This window comes from Ovis aries, chromosome 5 (assembly GCF_016772045.2).
Source record: "Ovis aries strain OAR_USU_Benz2616 breed Rambouillet chromosome 5, ARS-UI_Ramb_v3.0, whole genome shotgun sequence".
Taxonomy (NCBI): domain Eukaryota; kingdom Metazoa; phylum Chordata; class Mammalia; order Artiodactyla; family Bovidae; genus Ovis; species Ovis aries.
In genome coordinates, this window is record NC_056058.1 from 25,152,881 (window position 1) to 25,169,737 (window position 16,857).

Here is a 16,857-nt window from a genome sequence, read left to right on the forward strand (position 1 = left end):
CAGTCCAGTTCAATTCTGGCACTAACGACCCACATTTGGATCCAATCTCATGGGTTAAGGGCTTGACTGCCTCTGCTTCAGATGCCAGCTGCAAGTTGCAGGCCAAGTGGCTATAAATCAGAGGTTTCCAAGACACCTCTCTCCACCCCCATTAGGTTTGATACTTTGCTAGAATGGCTCATAGAACCCAGGGGAATGCTTAACTTACATTTACTACTTTATTATAGAAGACGACTCAAGGATAGCCAGATGGAAGAGTTGCATAGGGCAGGGTATGGGGGTGTGTGGAGTTTCCATGTCCTCTCTGGGTGCACTGCCCTCCTAGTATCTTGATGTGTTCGTTCACCAATCAAGTGCATCAAGTCTTATTATACTGCTTAATTGCTTGGTGCCCTTCTCTTCCAGGAGGCCAGGGATGGGGCCAAAAGCTCCCAACCTCTAATCACCTGGCCTTGCTGGTGGCCAGTCCCATCCTGAGGCTATCTAGGCGTACTGCCCTAAACCATCTCAGTAGCATAAACTCAGGTGTGATCAAAAGGCGTCATTATGAATAACAAGGGACACTCCTTCCTATCAGGAAATTCCAATTCTGGGACTCTGTGCCAGAAACTGGGGATAAAGACCAAATATATTTATTACAGCACAGACTTCCATCCCAATCTCTCTTTTCCTACGTTTCATGGCTTAATTAACAGCATCACAATCCACGCAGCCTTCCTGGAGACAGAAACTAAGAGTCTCTCTACCTTCCTTCTTCTGTCAATCCAATCTATCACCTGGTTCTTCTGATTTTATCCCCTTGACATTTCTCAAACCTGTTCTCCCATTTTCCTACTAAATCAATCTCATTTGGATTGTTTCACAGACAGCTAATCCTTACTTCCTATTTTGTTCTCCATCAAGCCTACCTTAAACCTTGCTACTGGACCTGAAAAACTAAAATTTGACTTTATCACATACCTGTGTAAACCTTTCAGTGACTCCCATGTCTTACAGGTAAGTCCAAGCTCCTTCTCATGGCATACAAGGTCATCCTCTGTGACCTTCCTTCAGTCCATTGCGGCTGCCCAGGTACTGCCACTGAATATATATCTTATGTTCCAGTAATATTAGTTCCCCATAATCACCAGACTGTTTCACATTACTCTGCATTCATCTAGGCTATTCTGTTTGGATTAAATGACCTAATTTTTTTTTTTTTTTTTTTTTAGCTAACTCTTATTCCTCTTTCAAAATTTGGCTATCATCATTTCTTCTAAGAAGGCTTTTACACAATGCCTGCACTGGGCTGGTTGGTTCTCCACTATCCTCTTAAAATGCCCATACAATATTCTTATTATTGCAATAGGCTGAAGTTGGTATTTAGTGTCATGGTAAGATACTGCTCAAGTTATAGTGAAATCTGCTGTGATGTTCTTGAGGGCAAGGTCCACATCTACTATATCCTAATATTCTATAACACACTGTGCTGCTGCTAAGTCGCTTCCGTCGTGTCCGACTCTGTGTAACCCTACAGACGGCAGCCCACCAGGCTCCTCTGTCCCTGGGATTCTCCAGGCAAGAACACTGGAGTGGGTTGCCATTTCCCTCTCCAATGCATGAAAGTGAAAAGTGAAAGTGAAGTTGCTCAGTCGTGTCCGACTCTTCGCGACCCCATAGACTGCAGCCTACCAGGCTCCTCTGTCCATGGGATTTTCCAGGCAAGAGTACTGGAGTGGGGTGCCATCGCCAACACACTATAGTGCTTGACAATAGTGTCAAGTGCTTAACACAAAAACTGTGCTAAATTCCAACTACTGCTACAAACAAAAGTACTTTAAAGGATACAAAGTGTGTTAAAATGCTGTGTGTGTGTATGTGTGTGTGTTAAGTCAGTTGTCTCCGACTTTGCGGCCCCATGGACTGTAGCCAGCCAAGCTCCTCTGTCCATAGAATTCTCAGGCAAGAATACAGGAGTGGGTTGTCATTCCCTTCTCCAAGGGATCTTCCTGACTCAGATACCAAGTCAAGGACACCAGCTTACCCTTTCCAATTAAAATGCTGTAATACTTATTAATTGGAAAGGATAAGCTTGTATCCTTGACTTCATATCCAAGGAAAGGGCTTTTTAACTTTAAATTGTCTCTTGTATTCAAGTGCAATATACGATTATTTTTAGATTTGAAGTACACCAGAGAAACCTGCAGTTCCGTTGATAGTGAATGTGCTCCCCATTTGTGTTATAGGTTTTACATTGTTACTTGCTTAGACCTTTCTACTACAACTTGTTCAGAAGGCATTGTGGTCCTGTCACCAGAAGCCAAAGGGCAAGCCAGGGTTGTCCAAAAGTGACATGGATGCTGATGTGTATCTATAAATATGCAAGAGGGGACTTAAGGTATGTTCCAGAGGCAGTCTGCGTTAACCAAGTATAAGTTAACCAAAAGGAAGCGGGGGGGCGGGGGGGGGGGGGAAGAGGCCAGACCAAGTAAGAAAGCAAGGATTCTATTCTTATTCAAAACACTTTCCTCAGTGTGTTCAGTCTGATAGAATTCTTCACACAAAGGTTACAGAAGAGCGCAGAGAAGTAGGGCAGTTTCTTCAAAGAACTCATACTCTTCAGGTTGGAAGGGACTGAACAAATCAGGTCACTCAGCCCTCTCTCTTTATAGAGGAGTTAATTGAAGACCAAAGAAAACAGCTTCCCCAAAGTTCCAAAGAATCAACAGGATTGCCAAAGCCAGAAGCGAAGCGCAGAGAGCCAAGCAGGGGAATTCTATTGGTAAATGGGGCTCCAGGTCCTCCCTAGTTCTGCTTTCCTGCCCCAACCAGTCAACAGTCCAGCCACAGCAGACCTCTAAGGATTCATCAAAAACACACATTTGAACCTCCAAGCCTGTCCTTGTTCATCCCTCGCCTGGAATAATTTTTCCCTTCGCTGAGGACAAATTCTTTCTTGCCCATCAGCTGCACTTTAGACACCAGCACTTAGCTCAGCTCACCTCAAAAACAAACAAACAGAAAAACAAACAAAAAACCACAAACAAAGCCCACAAACTTTTCAAAAGCCAGGCATAGAAGTGAGATGGAAGTCTCCTTACTGTGGTGCCCCCAATTCAGTGACGAATCTATGTCTGGCACATGAAACTCAAAGTCTCTAAGGGAGCTGTTTGGAGGTAATGAGCTATACCATTGCTATTAGCATTTGAGAATCATTGTGGAATTTTTATCACAGCATTGCTTGTGTGTGTGGGGTGTATGTATGTGTGTATATATGCGTGTTCCACTCTCCCCTCCCCAGACTGAGAGCTCCTAAAACTCTCACTCAGATGCACTGTCTACATCTCACTCAGTCGTGCATTCCCAGCACAGAGTACATGATTAAGAATGAGGTCCCATCTCACGCCGGTCAGAATGGCTGCTATCAAAAAGTCTACAAACAATAAATGCTGGAGAGGGTGTGGAGAAAAGGGAACCCTCTTACACTGTTGGTGGGAATGCAAACTAGTACAGCCACTATGGAGAAGTGTGGAGATTCCTTAAAAACTGGAAATAGAACTGCCATACGACCCAGCAATCCCACTGCTGGGCATACACACCAAGGAAACCAGAATTGAAAGAGACATGTGTACCCCAATGTTCATTGCAGCACTGTTTACAATAGCCAGGACATGGAAGCAACCTAGATGTCCATCGGCAGACGAATGGATAAGAAAGCTGTGGTACATAAACACAATGGAATATTACTCAGCTATTAAAAAGCTATTTTAAAAAAGCTGGTTTTAGAAAAGGCAGAGGAACCAGAGATCAAATTGCCAACATCCGCTGGATCATGGAAAAAGCAAGAGAGTTCCAGAAAAACATCTACTTCTGCTTTATTGACTATGCCAAAGCCTTTGACTGTGTGGATCACAACAAACTGTGGAAAATTCTGAAAGAGATGGGAATACCAGACCACCTAACCTGCCTCTTGAGAAATCTGTATGCAGGTCAGGAAGCAACAGTTAGAACTGGACATGGAACAACAGACTGGTTCCAAATAGGAAAAGGAGTACGTCAAGCCTGTATATTGTCACCCTGCTTATTTAACTTATATGCAGAGCACATCACGAGAAACACTGGACTGGAAGAAACACAAGCTGGAATCAAGATTGCCAGGAGAAATATCAATAACCTCAGATATGCAGATGATACCACCCTTATGGCAGAAAGTGAAGAGGAGCTAAAAAGCCTCTTGATGAAAGTGAAACAGGAGAGTGAAAAAGTTGGCTTGAAGCTCAACATTCAGAAAACAAAGATCATGGCATCTGGTCCCATCACTTCATGGGAAATAGATGGGGAAACAGTGGAAACAGTGGAAACAGTGTCAGACTTTATTTTTTGGGGCTCCAAAATCACTGCAGATGGTGATTGCAGCCATGAAATTAAAAGACGCTTACTCCTTGGAAGGAAAGTTATGACCAACCTAGATAGTATATTCAAAAGCAGAGACATTACTTTGCCAACTAAGGGCCGTCTAGTCAAGGCTATGGTTTTTCCTGTGCTCATGTATGGATGTGAGAGTTGGACTGTGAAGAAGGCTGAGCACCGAAGAATTGATGCTTTTGAACTGTGGTGTTGGAGAAGACTCTTGAGAGTCCCTTGGACTGCAAGGAGATCCAACCAGTCCATTCTGAAGATCAACCCTGGGATTTCTTTGGAAGGAATGATGCTAAAGCTGAAACTCCAGTACTTTGGCCACCTCATGCAAAGAGTTGACTCATTGGAAAAGACTCTGATGCTGGGAAGGATTGGGGGCAGGAGGAGAAGGGGACGACCGAGGATGAGATGGCTGGATAGCATCACGGACTCGATGGATGTGAGTCTGAGTGAACTCCGGGAGATGGTGATGGACAGGGAGGCCTGGTGTGCTGCGATTCATGGCGTCGCAAAGAGTCGGACACGACTGAGCAACTGAACTGATTAAAAAGAACACGTGAATCAGTTCTAATAAGGTAGATGAAAGTGGAGCCTATTATACAGAGTGAAATAAGTCAGAAAGAAAAACACCAATACAGTAATATTAACACATATATATGGAATTTAGAAAGAAGTAATGATGACCCTCTATGCAAGACAGCAAAAGAGACACAGATGTAAAGAACAGTCTTTTGGACTCTGTGGGAAAAGGCAAGGGTGGGATGATTTGAGAGAATAGCATTAAAACATGTATATTATCATATGTGAAACAGATCGCCAGTCCAGGTTCAATACGTGAGGCAGGGTATTCAGGGCTGGTGCACTGGGATGACCCTGAGGGATGGGATGGGGAGGGATGTGGGAGGGGGGTTTCAGGATGGGGAACACATGTACACCCATGGCTGATTCATATGACTGTATAGCAAAAAACCACCACAATATTGTAAAGTAATTAGCCTCCAATTAAAATTAAAAAAAAAAGAAGAAATGCTTGCTTAATTACACTGAATTAGAGAAGAGTGGAGATATGTTACATAGAAGTTACCAAACAACATGAGATTCAAATCAGATCTGAGATATGCCATGATAAGGAATCCATTCCAACTGAAAAGCCAGAAAAGGGAATAACAAAATATGCTTGTTTTTAAGTAGGCTCCAGGACTGGTATGTAGTAGAACAGTCAGCTCACAGATATTAACTGCTGCTACTGCTGCTGCTAAGTCGCTTCAGTTGTGTCCGATTCTGTGCGACCCCATAGACGGCAGCCCACCAGGCTCCTCCTTCCCTGGGACTCTCCAGGCAAGAACACTGGAGTGGGTTGCCACTTCCTTCCCCAATGCGTGAAAGGAAAAGTGAAAGTGAAGTCACTCAGTCATGTCTGACTCCCAGGGACCCCATGGACTGCAGCCTACCAGGCTCCTCCATCCATGGGATTTTCCAGGCAAGAGTACTGGAGTGGGTTGCCATTGCCTTCTCCGCAAGTATTAACTAGCAGGTGCTGCGATTCATGGGTCGCAAAGAGTCAGACACGACTGAGAGACTGAACTGAACTGAACTGAACAATTAGAATGGAAAAAAAAAAGAACAGAAAAATGGAAAGCCTCACAAGCTTCATAGCTAATTGATTGCTATCATATGTGAAAGGCATGAGTCATGCCTTGAATACCCCAGTGGAAAAGTCCATTTGGTATAAACTGAGGATATGGGGAGTGGACCTGAGAAAATATAATGTGTATACAAATTCCCATAGTGTGTAATGAAGCAGAAGAGAGAACAAGATGATTGTGATAGCTGAGCCTTTCACTTACGTCACTGTCTAAACTCATGGAAATGTTTTTCAAAAGCTGTTTCTGTTTTCCATTATTCGTATGTAGGGCATACTCCTCAAGAAAAAAGTTATCGCCTGTTACATTTGTATCCTGAAAGTATTTTTAAATGCCTATCACAGGCCCAACACCTACATGAAACATGATTTTAGAACAGAACAATAAGTAGAACATTTTACTGTTTTCATAATGAGGTTACAAAGTAATAAACCTAAATTGGGTGTACAAATTGGTTTGTAAGTCTCATCAGAAATTCTGACTTATTATTTTATAGTCACATCTTTTTGGATCAAAAATGATCTTATCCATAGACTGGTTTAAAGGTGTTTAAACTATTCTTATTCACCAAATTTGGTTTCAGGCTGTTTCCCAAAATTGAATTCATTCTCAAACAAAGAGGATTTGCCAACCTCATGACTATTCAAAGAATGAGCTCCAGGCTCTGAAAGTACTTCACAAGAATTTTAAAAAGATTCTGTGCAATTGCAGAATTTTTACAAAAGTTCTTAGTCCCTTTGGCAATTACTTAAAAAAAATTCACATGGTTTTGAATCGGTCACATTACAGAAACACTATGTACTTCTGCAAAGAAGAACCTAACCGTGGTTTTTAAAAATCGGAATCTGAATGACTGCTATGCAAGTCACCATATGAAGCTGGAACTGAAACAATGAAGTTTCAGGTCTATATAGTCAGGTCTGAGCTCAGATGGAGACAAAAGAATCCCGAAAGGCACCTGTGTCTGACCGTACACAGAGCACTAGCTCCCAACTGGCAGCTACAGGTGCTCTCTCTACTCTGGCCTCTATAAGACCGTTAGAAATCCTTTCAGTGTTAGAACTGCAGCAGGAAAGGAAATGAGTCTTGGTTTTATAGTTGAGAGAGCAGACCTATAAAATTTAAGAAATCCAAACGGGGCTGCACAGATATCTCATGGGAGCCACTTGGCCTTCTGCATTTTTTGCTCTTCCCAACTCTACTGAGCCTGTAGAATTAATGATTTTAGGAGCCTGGCTCAGATTAGACTGCCTATATTTGAATTCTGGCTCCAACATTTCAACAGCTATTATAAACTTGGGCAAGTCACTGTGTCTCTGTTATGCATAAAAATGTGATGGTAACTGTCCCCTCCTTTGTACATGTATATATATACACAAGTACTTTGAAAAGGGTCTAGCATATAACAATGATATTATCTCATCTCATCTAAATATATCAGCTGCTATATTTGATATACATTTTCTGGAGCTACTTCGTTTCTTCTTTGAAAGAAATCTCAAAAAACATATTCCTTTCCTTTACTCTTTTTTGTATGGGCAAAGGCCCCATCTTCATCTTGGTGGCTGCCATGACACTCAGCACAGTGCCCAATACACGGAACTCCTTAATCAACGTCAGCTGACAACATGAGCAAATCTCTCTGGTCCTTACCAACTGTTAAAATACTGCCTTTCTCTTAGCTCATATACCATTTTTACTCTTTCATCTCAGGTTCTGTTGAAAAGTATGACATTTGGTGATTTCAGAATTTGAATGTAGAAAATGTGTTGTGATTCTTTGTATATAAAAAAGATTCTGATCAAATCAGGAAAAAATATAAGCTATCTACCAGCTTCATGTCAAAACTAGTTCAACTTCAGAGGAGCGGAAGGGAAAGAGGGAGGGAAAAAACATTCTTGACAGTTTATATCGGCTCTCAGAGGACCACCTGACATGTTCTACAAACATTTAAGTTGTTAAGATCAAATGAGGAACGATTTTCCTGTGAATTACAGAAACAGTACGGTGATAATAAAAGTTGTCATGATGAATGGTTTTCCTTCACTGTTGACATATGACAACTCAACTCACAATGCAGCTTTTATAGCTCTACACATTAGATGTTTCAAAATAATCTGTAGGATCATAAGATAACTGTTTTCAGATAATAATCCTTAACAGTAAAAGACACAAAAATTAGAGTATTCTGAGTTCTTCCCATTTTTTTAACTCATTGAGCAGGATGCAAGACACAATCTGAAAAATCTAGAAGGTAATAAACATGGATATAATAATAAACCTGACATATACAGACTTTAAGAAAACACCAACACTCGTACAGAGATTAGCATCTCCATTAGGGAAAGAGAGGCATGTCAGCCACCCAGCTCAGCGCCTGGGATTTCAGGGATAAGACACAGAAGAGCACAGGGAAAGACAAGGAGGAGCATCTTCCAGGAGAGAAGGGGGGGATTAGACAGGTCAGTGAAGTACCATTTGTTTTTTCATCCTTTCAGTGTGACTCAATCTTCCTCTCATCTTTCTAAAACTCTCCTATTCTCTCCATCTGATTACTCATTGCCTCCTTACACATTTCCATTTCTCCATTCTGGTCTCTGCTCTGCTCAGGTCTAGTCACTACTGTGACTTCTATCTAGTTGTTCACGATGTGGTCCAGATTTCTTGCTGCTTTATTTGACTAGAACTCTTTCTAGGCTCATCCAGGTAGGACAGAGGCACAGAAAAGATTAGACGATGAACTGGTAACTTGAGGATGGGTCAGTAGGACATCAACTCTTCCATCTAACACTCCAAGTCTACCTGGCTAAGGCAAACCTCTGTTCTCATGGATTTATTTATTCATCAATATTTAAACCCTGTATGTCCTCTTGCTCGTGCTCAGCTGCTAAGCTGTGTCTGACTCTTTTCGACCTCATGGATTGTAGCCTGTCAGGTTCCTCTGTCCATGGGATTTCCCAGGCAAGGATACTGCAGTGGGGTGCCATTTCCTTCTCCAGGGGATGTTCCCAACCCATGGATGGAACCTGTGTCTCCTGCATTGGCAGGCGGGTTCTTTACCTCTGAGCCACCAGAGAAGCCCAGGTCACCTAGATAATTATTCTGCAAAGAAGTCTGGGAAAAGTTGTTCGTGAGAATAATGGCTGCTGTTTATTGAGCTCTCTTACAGTGTACAGTCCAGATACTGTAGGATCACACTTAATCCTCCTGACAACCTCACGAGGTGCTTCACTGTGCCAAGTACAGCACACTTAGAGTCATACTGGGAGGTGGATATTCTAAAGAAAAAGAAAAATCAACAAAAAAACTTGACTCTGGCTTTAAATGACAATAGCATAAGAACAAAATCCAAAGGGACTTCTCTGGTGGTCCAGAGGCTAAGACTCCGTGTTTCCAGTGCAAGGGGAACAGGTTCGATCCCTGGTCAAGGAATTAGATCCCACATGCTGAAACTAAAGATTCTGATGCCCCAACCAAAAAAGAGAGCCTGCACGTTGCAACTAAAAGATCTTGCATGCCAGAACGATTGGTGATCTCAAGTGCCCCAACCAAGAGCCAGCAGCACAGCCAAATAAATAAATAAAATACATTATATACATAAACAAAGAACAAAACCTGAACCCTTGGCAAGTGGTTACCTTTGAGACAAGGAACTGTCAGGCAGAAGAGAGGAGGAATACCTTCACTTTTCATTTTATCCTTATCTATACTGTTTAAATTTTTTTGCTTTTAAATATGTTAGCACATATGGGGGAACATTACAGTCTCATTTAAAAATGTCTTCTTTGTAAATTTCATCATTAAAAATAATCCAGTTAAATGTTACATGCAAAATTTTAAGAGATTGCAAAAACAGGTCCCAAGTATGACAGCCTGAGTTATCTTTTTAACGTCGCAGTTTAAGGGAGTTTTCAAAATCGTTAAGTATTAACGTCACTCAGTTAACAACGCAACAGATACCTGTTACGTTATTAAGTATAAGGTATTGACATATCTTTAAGGTGCTTACAGTCTCGTTTCCCTGCTATGTGAAAGTACTTTCTGTTAAATCTAACCACGGGCCCTCATACACTGCTAGTGGGCATGTAAAATGGTGTAGCTGCTTTGGAAAATAGTTTGCCAGTTCCTCAGAAAGTTAAAACATAGAGTTACAATGTGATCCAGTAATCACATTTCTAGGTACATGCTTGAGAGAAATGAAAACATGTATCTACAAAAAGACTTTCACACAAGTATTCAAGGCAGCATTACACATTATGTTCATGAACAGGTGGACATACAGACAAATGGTCTACCCACATAGTGGAATACTATTCGGCAATGAAAACAAATGGGCCACCGACACATGCTACTTTATGGATGAACCTCAAAAACATGATAGTAAGCGAAAGAAGACAGATACAAGAGATCACATATTATATGTGACTCTATTTGTATGAAAAGCCAGAAACAGGAAATTTAGGGAGACAGAAAATAGTGGGGCCGGGGATGAATTTTGACTATTTTTAAAATTACAATTTATGTCATGCTAATGGGAATTAGTATAAATGGGTCCAATAGATCTTAAAGGGGAAGTGTGTGAAAATGTTCTAAAACCTGGTATAGTGATGGTGCTCCACTCAGTAAAGTTACTAAAAGTCACTGAATTGTCTACTTGAAACAGGTAAATTTTATGATGTGTAAAATACACCTCAATAAAGCTGTTAAAAATCACCAGCATCTTCGGTCATCATGCCCCATCGTGCTCTGGTACGTGTGGAGTGACCAATGAGAACACATTACTTACTTTGTTAATAAATTAGGGACTGGAGTTTAAGTTGGTTCTGCTTCTCTTCTAAGGGTGAAAGTGAAAGTGAAGTCGCTCAGTCGTGTCCGACTCTTTGCGACCCCGTGGACTGTAGCCAGCCAGGCTCCTCCGTCCATGGGATTCTCCAGGCAAGAATACTGGAGTGGGTTGCCATTTCCTTCTCCAGAGGATCTTCCCGAACTAGGGATCGAACCCAGGTTCCCGCATTGCAGGCAGACGCTTTATCCTCTGAGCCACCAGGGAAGCCCCAGTAATCAAATTTAGGCATAGATAAAAATACCCTCGTTTCTTTAGGGAGTAGGAATTCACTTTAAGTCATTCAAGTGGCAGTGGAGGAGTGTCTCTCGAGGACCTGTGCTTTATGGCACTTGAAAATGTGTAAAATGCCCAATGCTGGGCACTGAAAGAATTAGGAAGATGCTGAAGGACAAGTCTACTGCAGTTTAGCAAATGGAAACAACTCAGCAATTTAAAGATGAGGAGCCAGGAGGCAAAGCTTCCCCACCTGCATCTCTTACAAGCGTCCTATATTAATCAATCTATTAATATTGCCTGCCTATCAAAGGAAAAAAGATGAGGAGCCATGAAAGAAAAGCTCAGAACCAGGACGCAGGATGTGTAAGTCAGCGGGCCAGAGAGAAACGCACTGGCAATAGATGCGTGCGTGTGTGCGCGCTCAGACTGGCCCGATTCTGTGATGCCATGGCGAGAATATCGGCGTGGGTTTCCATTTCCTTCTCCAGGCAATCTTCTTAACCCAGGGATCAAACCCGCGACTCTTGTGCGTCCTTCATTGGCAGGCGGATTTTTTACCCCTGAGCCACCTGAAGCCCTGATAGAAGATGGGAGAACACCAGATCAGTAAGCAACATGGAAATGAGCTGGCAGGCCACTGAAGAGTTAGGGCGTGGGATCCTTTCAGCATAAAGTAAAAGCCAAGCTGCCAAGTTGGATTCATGGTAATGTTTAGTGGCTATCATGAGTGCCAGATAAGTCTAGTTGCTGGAACAGAGGCTTACTTAACAGGACACTGGTACCTGTGACTGTTAGATCTAGGGCTTTTGAATTTTGACCATTTTGTTTAAGTACATTTTACGTCACCCTTCCTCCCCACCCCACAGCATGTCCCAGACCTTCAACAGCAAGCACGACGACATGGTTTCTGGAACACTAACCATTTCAGGAGAATCCCATGGACGGAGGAGCCTGGTGGGCTACCGTCCACAGGGTCGCAAACAGTTGGACACGACTTCACTCACAACCAGTTCAGGAACTAGGTGAAATGAGTTTCTGACATTTCCCAGTTAAACCTCAAAGTAAACCTATATGAAACAGCTGACTTTATTTATTTTTTGCCATGCCATGGGGTTTGTTGGATGTCTCCTGACCAGGGACTGAACCTGTGCTCTGGGGCAGTGGAAGCTTGGAGTTCCAACCACGGGACTGCCAGGAAATTCCCAAAGCTGATTTCATTATTCTTTATATAACAAAGCTTGGAGGGGCTAAGTAACACTGCCAGGGTCACATTCCTAGAAGACAAGAAAGTCATATTTCAAACCTTCGTTTTCTAGAGCCTGCGTTCTTAATCTTTCTTTGTACTGCCTTGACAAATTAGCAATTTCTATTAACTATGGAGATGATCTGGGTCATTAAATTTCTTTTCAAAACAGTTCAGACTAGAACACTGTTTATTTTTCTCCATTTTTTCAAACTCCTCAATTAAGCACTGTACCTTAATATAAATATTTTCTAATACGTTGTAATTTTTTCCTCTTATCCAGAAGTTTATATTAAAAAGTAGCATGGATAACCTGTCAGAGTTACCTGAAAATTAGAATTAAAAAAGAAAAAAAGTATACACATCTATGGGAAGACATATAATATACAGATAATTATAGAGATTTTCTTACTAAATAGGCACTTTCAAAGTCTGGAGTTAAGAAAGCACTAAGAAATCAAGCTATACTCAATACGTATTCATCTTTACTCCTCTTGCTTCCAATGCAAGATCAAGCCCCGACTGCAACCCTTATTCTTTTTGTTAAGTACCCACAAGGACAGTGTAATTGGAAGACAAATGCCTTCATTACAGGTAATTTATTTTAACTTGAAGTCTCTAAAGTTAAAGTATATCTTGCAAATAATTATTATTTCTTGATAATCCCAGAGAACTTCCTTTTAAGGTAAAAATGCTTATATTGCATACGTCCCTGGTGGCTCAGAGGTTAAAGAGTCTGCCTGCAATGTGGGAGATCCAGGTTCGATCCCTGGGTCAGGAAGATCCCCTGGAGAAAGAAGGAAATGGCAATCCACTCCAGTATTCTTGCCTGGAGAATCCCATGGATGGATGAGGCTGGTAGGCTACAGTCCATAGGGTCGCAAAGAGTCGGACACGACTGAGCGAATTCACTTTCACTTTTTCTTTCATTTACCTTCTTTTTCTCCACATATAAGAAACTGAATAAATTTCTAGAATTGTTATGTCCTAAGGTATTAAAGCTTAAATGCTTAAAATTCAAACTGCAGGGACTTCCCTGGTGGTCCAGTATTTAAGAATTCCCTGTCAATGCAGGGCACACAGGTTAGATCCCTGCTCATATGGGCATGCCAAGGAGCAGCTAAGCCCACTGCTTTAGAGCCTGTGCTCTGCAACAAGAGAAACCACTACTGCAATGAGAAGCCTGCACATTGCAGCTAGGGAGTAGCGCCTGCACGCCATAACTAGAGAAAGCCTGCACGCATCAACAAAGACCCAGGGCAGCCAAAAATAAATCAACAGCTGTGTACTAAAAAAATTAGTATTGAAAAAAACAAATTGTATTACAAGTATATATTATATGTGATGTAATTCATTATTTGAAATATGAATCAACTGCCCAGAATTATGTATTAGTTTTAGACACTTTTTGAAATTCACTAAAAGTAACTAGGCCATTACTAAATTAGATCCATCAGAGACTTTAAGAAATAAAAGTACATCTAAAAAAGTTAGTCAATGTTAGAAATATCTATGTATTGTGAACATGAAAGAAATCAAGAATGAAAAAGATAAAGCAGAGAAAAACTAGGCTCTCAAAAAGAAATATGCAGCGAAAACTACCAATTCTTGGTTAAAAAAAAGGGGGAGAGGTGTTATTTTTTAAGTCAAATATGTACTTTGGTGGTAAGTAAATGTGTAGTCTCACTTCTAGCACAAAGATGAATAAATAAGCCACAGCTCTCAGGCAAGTAAAGGTATCTAAAAATTTTCCTGCTACTGACAGAAATTTGATTAAAAGTATAATTTCCCCTGAGATAGTCAAACTGAAAGTCAGCTATAAGCATATTACATACCTTAAGTAGGTGGGATGGGTCTTAGCCTTCATAGCTCATCAACAGATAGTTACTGAAAGTGATTATTTGCCAAGTTCTTCAAGAAATTCAATACAAAAAAAATGTGACTGGAGTTTGCAATTTATTTGGGGACAGTTAACTAAGGTACACTGGACTAGTGTCTGAATTAACATATGTTAACAAAGCAGTACTCTGTACATACTAAATGTTATATAAACATTAACTATTAATAAAAATTAATAACAATAGCAGCTCACGTTTCTGGGCTGACCACATACATACAAAGTGAGCACTGGTAAGAAAGAGGAGACTGTGGCCAGTGATAGGAGAGGCTTTAAATGAAGGAAAGCTCGAGCTGATTTACAGAAGTATCTTGAGAAAGAAGAGAGCACACTGTTTGATCAAAGCAATAGACCTGAGGAGGAGGGAAGGATGAGGAAGCTTGATTCAGTACTACGACTAAATACTATTTATTCTTCTGCATTATCACCTCTGAATTACAGCGTTGCTGCTGTGATCGTTGGTTGCAGAATCGGTGCAAGCTTTCCGTGCAAGCTGACTAGTACTAGGAAACGTGTATTAGGAAATGGTCTATGTGTGTCCAGATCATCAAGGATCTTAAATTCTTGGCAGAGGAGCCTGTTTCTTAGAGTAGGTCCTAGAGGGCCATCAAAGTTTCCGCAGTATAGGAATGTACTATACTATTCAAGTTCAGGCTCTAGACTTAGAGGAGTCCTGGACTTGAGTATGAGCTGTTCTCTTATTAACTGTGTCTCTGCCTGCCTAGTTACTTCTCAGAGTTTTAATGTTACTATTTAAAAACGGCCATAATCATAGTGTCGATCTGAATTTGTATGAAAATGATTGTGAAGTTTTGAGCACATGGCCTGTAACATAGCAGGCATTCTCCATAATTGGCCATCTATTATTAATTAAGAGGCTAAGGTCTTAGGTGATGAGGCTCATGTGGGTGAAGTTACAGATGTAGAGACTGGGGAGGGAGCAAGCCATTCTAACACTCTTGAAGAAAATGTCCCTTGGGACACCCAGGTTTCAACAACTTGGAGTTTAGTGATAATTAATCTAAAATAGGAAATTCAAAATTGAGAAGTTAGACTGAGTTTCCAAGCATAAAAATGTCACCATGATTTCAAATATGGAATTATCACACCAATATCACTGTGATAATATAACTACCTGTGTCTTTAAATATTTATTGTGTTACCAAAGCAAGAGGTTAAGAGCTCAGAATAAAATGGTGTCTAAAATCTTAGACTGAATCAGAAGCGACTTCAATGGATCTAGGAATTACCACTTTGTTGGGAAAAGCAAACCAAACATCCAATAAACCAACGACTGCCAAATGGATAAACATCTGAACTGTGGAGAAGATTCAGTTGTAGACCAAACTTTTTATAGATTCTTTTGTGTTTAATGGTAATATACACATGTGCTTCCCCTCAACGCTACGCTTGGAGGTACAGAAGGATGGATACCAATTCACATTCATTCTTATATTCCCCACTATTATTGAAGAAATAGTAAGTATTCCAATATTTATAGAACTGAAAGGAATTTGTGCAATGGAATGTTCCAAAGGAAGGGGCTGGCCGTTTGGGGCCTTGAGTTTCAGTGCTGTTGTGCCTATATTCTACATAATTATTTTCTCAATATCTAAAGAGTTTTAGTTTAACTAAATTAGTCTAAATAGCAGATATTTAGTCTATAATAGATGTTTTCAATCAATCAGAATGAACTCCTTGACTGAGTACCTAAAGGACCGGGAATGTGACAACTTAAAACTTAAGATCTGTGGGGTAGACTTGACTCATTCTGCCTTGTGTAGCTGGACATAAATACTGCCTTTGGATGAGTTCTGAACTAAGAGTTTAGAGTTCCAGTCTTCCCTGTGCCAATTACCACCTCAGACATCTATGAAATGGTGACACCTCTTATTCAGGGAAGTAAAGTTTATAAAAGAATGATTAAATACAAGGGAAATCTACATCACTTGCTAGTTCATCTTTTTCTTGGGTTTGAATTATTAGTATAAAATAAGGACTTTATTTTGGAGTGAGGAAATAAGAATATGTTGTGAGAGTTATACCTATAGGAAATTTTCCCTCAATCATCTTTTTTCAATCAGTAGAGAGGAAAGAACATCAGCTTAAGTTGACAAAGATCAGGGGAAAATGTAAGAGAAGCCAAAGAAAGCAGACACTGGAAGAGAATGTGACCAAAGCGTTTGAAACCACAAATCAAAGCAGTGAATAAAAGCTATTCTTTTTTCTAAAAGGTCAGCTCAAAGTTCAATAAATAGGTGGAATACGCTTCTGCAAATGCACATCTTTATGTTGAACCAGGCTGTGTTTTTAAAAAAACCAGTAAGTGCTGAAATAATGAATGATGCGGATTGGATTTTTAAAATCTTTTCTTTGTTTTTGGATTGAATCTTTACTATTAAAAAGTGTGTCACCTTTTTATATTAGTATCAATAAGACATTTTAGATACCCAACAGCTTGGTACCATAAAAAGTAAAACTGGGCTTATTTAGATATTTAGATATTTACTTTACTCCTACTTAATGTTATAGTGATGTAGAAAATAAGCAAATAAAGATTCTTCTCCTTTTTAAAAGCAGAGTTTGGGAATAACAGGCATACAACAACCATACT

General features: G+C 40.5%; 1 protein-coding gene across 8 annotated transcripts in view; it reads right to left on the reverse strand.

The window, feature by feature from the left end:
• The window catches only part of GRAMD2B (GRAM domain containing 2B), a 121,655-nt gene that overhangs the window by 57,190 nt on the left and 47,608 nt on the right, over positions 1-16,857 (reverse strand). The gene's annotated exons all lie outside the window — the stretch shown is intronic.